Here is a 6842-nt window from a genome sequence, read left to right as displayed (position 1 = left end):
CTTATATATATATATATATATATATATATATAAATTTATTATTTCATTCATTATTTATATCCTTATTATAATATCATGCCAATATCATTTTTAATTAAGAAGATAATTTATTTGGACAATATGTTTAATACTTCTTTTATCTATTTTAATTCTATTTTCCGTAACAAAATAAATATATGGCATCAATATTTACGAACGAATTTTAGTATAGCTGTGCATTGTTAATGATGTCTGCCCTCCATTTGATTTCCCATTTGAGTTCACCTATCCAACGCGATTCAGAAAACCACGAATACGATTTCCTCAACTGAATCGTCGAACAAATTGGGGGCTAAGGTCAGCTCACGTGTATGTGACCTTAGTAGCCGCCATGGCAGGCGTGTGCGCGGCTCGCAGCGACTGTTCGATTAGTGGTCCACTCCACTCCCTTGATCGCACCGGGACGAGCTAGGCGCGTGTAATGTGAGTCACACACAGAGACCGATCTGAATTGACCACATCCTGCCCATTTTGTCATGTGACATTAATGTCATTGCCGTCCTGACGGAGAATTTCGAGCGAAATAGACGGAAGAATCAGCGTCATACTTCTCGACACTTAAGTATCCCGACCTCGTACGGAAACGACTTGCTTCCGTGAAATGTGAGATTACACATTTATTAATTCAGACTATTACAAGATCGCTGTTAGACCGATTTATTATTATCACTCGAGCGATTCTTTTTCTAGATGGCAAAATCTTTATTACAATTATAGAAGATTTTACATAAAGTAATATTTAAAAAAATAAATTAAATCTTATCTTCTGAAATGAGATATAATTTTCTTTTATTTCTGCTGTTATGTAATAAAATAAATTTGAACAATTCTGTAGATCCGATTTATTTTCCATAACACATTTCAAGTATAATGATGTCATTATACAATCATACCTATCGTGTGTCTTATTAGCCAATTGTGTTTAAATCTTTCACCGTCTACAATAACACATCTGCATCTTGAAAAAAATGTCACACAGAACAGGAGTCAAAATGTGATCATATAGATAATTTGAAGTATAAAGTGAAACAGATAGAACTTTTAAGTGTTGTAAATTTGCAATTTTCATAAACATTTTTGTGGGAATTTTGTAACAAAATTGTGGGATATCTTTACATATAATATCAAAAAAAGAGGAGAATTTATGCTGTCGCAAATTTTCGGTCCCCTCTGAATTTCATTCTAAATCTATCAGAAGTTCTACTACTATATATATAAGAAAACTATTGAAATCAAGTAATGTTTATTAGCTTAAACGTATTTTAATGCTTATTTATCTTGTATATTGCAAATTTCATAACTATTTTGAAAAACAATTATGTATTTTCTTTACATCAATTTATTCATTTCATTATTCTGAAAAATATTAAGAAGTATAATAAAAATATTAAGATGTGTGATTATTAAGAAATTAATAGTTTACAAGATATTTTAATAGTTTATATTAAAATATATCAAAATAAAGAATACAATATCTTTAAAATTATTGATTTCTTTGTAATTTTACTTTTGTATACAAAATAATTAAAAGAATCATATGATGTAAAAATATCTTACAATTTTATTTAAAAAAATGTTTCAGAAAATATCATATCATGTCTAAAGGGGATGAACAATGAAATTAACTTTCAGTGTAAGTGATCAAAAAAAGAAAATAACTTTTCTCTTAAATCATATTTAAATTTCGGAAAAAGTTTATTTAAAAAAAGATATTAATCAAAATGTAGCCAATCATATGAAAAAAAGAATGAAAAAGGTAATATATTGACTCTATGATGCAAATATAAAGATAATAAGAATCCAAGAAATATAATAGACAACATGCATGTTCAAAAACGAGACATAAAACATTTTAAAGAACATCTTAAAGACGTCTAAAAGACAACATTAAGATGTCTTCATTTTGGACTTTCTGTTATCAGAGAAAGATATGTTTATTCGTTAAAGATAGTTTTGCAACTGCATTCTCTATCTTAAATTATCGCTTATGCAGAGGATTGGTACTTGTGACAGGATACATTTGATCAAACTGATAAAAGAGAACTAATGATACCTATATGACACAGGTACGTAGCATCGATCACATAATACCCAATAACAACTTGTTAACAATTATCAGTCATCAAGGATGACAGTAATTATAGTAAATCTAGATATATCTAGATAATACAGTTACTTTAATCAACAACGACAAGATTATATCGCAATATCTAAATAACGCTAGAATCTGCTTTAAAATGCAATCGTATGTAGAAGATCACTGTCTATATTTACGAAAAAATAAACTTCTAATATTTAATATCAGCTGCATATGCAAACAAGATTATGATGTCCTTGACAAACTAACAGATGAATGCTTATTCTTAATAACATGCTTCAATAATATCCTTAATATTTATGCTTAGATGACTAAATAAAAATTATCTAAATAAAAATGAGATAAATCACACGTATCTTAGGTATTGCTAATATTTTTAAGATAATAAAAATGGGGGGAGATAACATTCTAGGGAAATACATATTCTAATAATTTAATGATCTAAACAAAAAGAAGAATTTCTTTATTTAAATAATTTTATCTAGATAATAGCAAACACTACTCCTCCTTTGTCTTTCAAGATTTGTTCTTTTTTTTTTTTAATTTAAATGTATTCGAATATTTTTCTCGTACATGAACAGTTTTCAAAATGTGAAAGCAAATAGTTATTAGAATATGTTAGAAAACGGAGTGTAGAATATAAAATCGGACATAGATGATATAAAATAACATCTTAGAATTGTCTATAAAATTATCCTAAACAAACCTTAACTAATTACCCAGATAGCACAGGACATTTTATAGATGTCCATTTTATGTCCATTTTACGTCCGTACATCCAATGAATATGAAATGGACCTCGATTATATGTTCGATTTTGGACATTTACAGGATGTATATAGGATGGCTCATATTCAATGTAGTTTGAAGTTATGATAAACGGACGCCCGATTGACAAAAATTGAACGCGTGTATACGTTCATAGGATCTCCAAATATATTTTATATTTGTGACATATATGCGCAATTATTTTATAAACAAAGTTAAATCTTTTACTTTATTGTTAATAATGAATCTCAAAGATGACTATATAAACTTTTCACATCCAATATTTAAACTAAATTATTAATTCTTAAGTATTAATATTAAATTATGAGACGTTACATATAATGTGTATATCCAATTTAATGAGCATTTAATTGTGTGTGTATATATAAGATTATGCATTGATTGACATTTACAGTACATAAAGTTATTACTCATCTTATTGAAATTAATTAATCTTATTGAAATTAATTAATTGATTATGTGAAATTTATTTTTATTATTGTATTATATCGATGTAATTATTCCATATGCAGTGAGTAAAAATATTTGCAAATTATTATTTGGAATAATTTTATAAAAAGCAAAAAAATTTTATTGCCAAGTGTCTATTAGAATACATCGTTTATTTGTCTAACACATTAAACAAAGCACATTATAGCAATATATTTCTTCTTTTTGTAAAATTATCCCAAAAAGAATGGATTATATAAATATTTTTTACCCATGTATATATAATAGGGATAAAATTAAAATTACTTTTACCTTAATTTATCATCTCAATATTATTGTTTCTAGAAAAAATAGCTCAAACAAAGTCGCGTTATTTCAAAGAAGGCACAAATTGTTTTTATTTGAAAAAAAAGTTTAGTTCTCAGAATGATCTTTGTTGAGAAAAAGTTCTTTCAATCTAATCTTGTATCTCATGAAATCGTCTTTTGTTTGATTTATTTTTCTCTGGAATTATAATACTGATGTAAATTAAGATGATAATTTTTTAGCGTACTATGCTGTATATATGAAACATTCAGAAGGAGAATGAATTAAGTTCATAACTTGTAGAATACAAAATTGTATTCTAATGAAATAAACTTTACATTTTCGCTCTAAATACTTCATGTATTTTCACTAAGAAGTAGCGAAATGTGAAATTATAATAACATTATACATCTTTACATACATCTATCATGTTCGTAAACAAGCTTTACTCAATGTACATGTATAACGTAATAAGACACTGCTTAAACACTCTCTTTATCCTACACAGCTTATCAATAATTCAACAACAAACAGTATCTAACAAGAATACGTACGCATATCAATCTTTTTAAACGTATTTGCTAATGATATCTGATTAAATATTTTGTTAATTAAGTAATGCATTCTTCTGCTGTATATAAAGCGCTATTGCTTGGATATTAAAATTCGGCTTAGCTTCAATTACAACATGGATGTACATATATGTAAGTATATGATATATGTAAATACGTGGATATATCTAGCGTATTGATATACGTAATGAATCGTATTACAAGGTCCTTTTTTGTATTTATCTCGCTTTTATGATGTTTTTAAAACATTTTCTCAACATTTACACTTGAATGATAAATCTTAACTTGTTAATCACATTTCTATATAATAAGTGGTATGCAGAATAACCGAGATATCTAAATTTTGAATCGCAAAGAAAGAAGTCTTTTGATCTCGGTTTCAGTCAAAAAGCGCATCTCAAAAAGCAGATCATTGATCCAAATGGTTGACTAAGTTTAAACACAATCAGCTTGAAATTCGATGTGTACATATATTAAAGATTTATCTTGTTATTCTTTCTTTCTTTTTATTATGTATACATATATCAAATTTCACATACTCCATTTTCCCTCTTTTATCTTGCCTTTTCTATCTGCACATAATTCATCTGAATTTTATACTTTAACAATTAAAAACAAATCGATTGCAAATAAATAATATGTAATCCATGCAGTACCCAACAGAATTTGCAGCAATCTGCACAATCACTGCAAAATTTCTGCAATATTGCTGTAACATGCAATGTTGCTGCAATTTTTGTGCAACTTTGTGCTGTAGGGGAGCCATCCTCGTGTAGCATATTAGCATATTTTTTCGGTACTACATATATATATAGTTCGACATTTTACCATTTCTTTCTCTTTCTTTCATCTTTTTTATCCTTTTTTATCTCGTAATATTTTTCAAATTTTAGAATGCCCATGGAAGATTATTCAAGAATCTATGCATTTAACTATCTATAAGTATTCAAGAATCTTCGAATGCAAGGATGTTTCAAGAATCAACTTGAAAGTTTGCTAGCTGATTTATAAATTTTATAAGTTCAAAGACTTAAGATTCGTAAATCCAAAAATTTATAACATCAATAGTCTTACAAAGACTGCAATAGCTTTTTACATACATCTTATTTAAGATTATTTTGAGATCATTTCTGCGCATGGGCGGATATTAATCCCGGATATCTGGTGCGCATGCGCGAGATTATAACTTTAGGGCTGTGTTCTGTTTCACACATGATGCGCATACTGCATTATATATTATTTATCCTTGTTATTCATCGAATGTTAAACAAGGATAAATGACGCTGAAACGCAGCCTAGGTTAAAAATGCTGCATTAGGCGCGTCACTCAAAAATAGGAGAGAAAAGGGAACGAAATATAATATTAAAAAAAATAGGCGTCTCCATTTTATTTATTATTCCCTATTACTGCCAACCGATATAGATTATAATTAGACCACGGATGTGTTTCAGATGTCAATGGCCGCTACTCGACGACCACGCAGACGTTATATTCGTAAAAGAAAAAATTGAGAGCGTGAAGGGGAGGAAAAAAATGTTATCTGGCACAGTAGCTTTCGTTTAAAGTCAAGCTTGCTACATCGAGTGAACCCGCGATCTAATTACAATTTCTTCTAAAGCTTTAGTTTCACCAAACTTTAGGCACGCGATACGCAGAGGAATTAAATAGATCACGTTACAATAATTACTATAATTACTGTAGCAACATCTCTTTTGCATAGTCCAAAAAATGTCGTATAATAGACAACTTTAAGATGTTATAAATAAGACGTACTTTTCAAAGAGTCGTAAGATATTTAATCGACATATTTAAAAATGCCTTTTTTTGAAAAAATCTTAAAGATGTCTACAAAAGATTTTACAGACATCTTTCTAGATATTTGTATTCGAATAAATGTTAGGAAATTTATATCTCAAGACACATGATTGATTTAATTCTGATTTTTAACAAACAGGCGCTTAATAGACTTAAGACTATCATAAAGATATTAATCAAAAACTTACGAATAATAATAATAGGTTTAAGGAATTATGAAGAAATGATTATAAATCTGCGAATATATAGATGGATCTGTGCATGTGTGGATCAATGGATCTGTGAACCTGTAGATCCATGGATCTATTTTCTTTTATCAAGCTGTGATACTATACACATTCGTATAGAAGCAAGGGTCTATGATGCTAAATGTGTGATCAGTGAATCTATGGATTAACAGATTTACGGATTTTAAGATCTATATTTTTATATAACCGATGCTTATCTACTGTAATACATATTATTCGCACAATATAATTAACCTAATAAAACTACATAAATTACTTATACATAAAATTTGATACATCGTTTTCTTCAGGTTTAAGTTCCATCAGGAGATGCTCGTGTCAATAATCTAACATTCGTTTCTCAACATCTCGATCATTTAGATCTCCGGAATGTATTATCTTCTGTCCAATATAATATCGTGTTAATGTAGAAAAAAGAACGATTTTATCGATATTTTCTCTCAGTCGCAGAACTTAACAACTTATAGGATACAAGATTATGTGAACTAATATTAAATATTAAATATAATATAAATATAAATAATATGCATTTCATATCACGCCAT

Source organism: Atta cephalotes (genome assembly GCF_000143395.1).
Source record: "Atta cephalotes unplaced genomic scaffold scaffold00010, whole genome shotgun sequence".
NCBI classification, from domain to species: domain Eukaryota; kingdom Metazoa; phylum Arthropoda; class Insecta; order Hymenoptera; family Formicidae; genus Atta; species Atta cephalotes.
Note: the sequence above shows the minus strand (reverse complement) of the source record.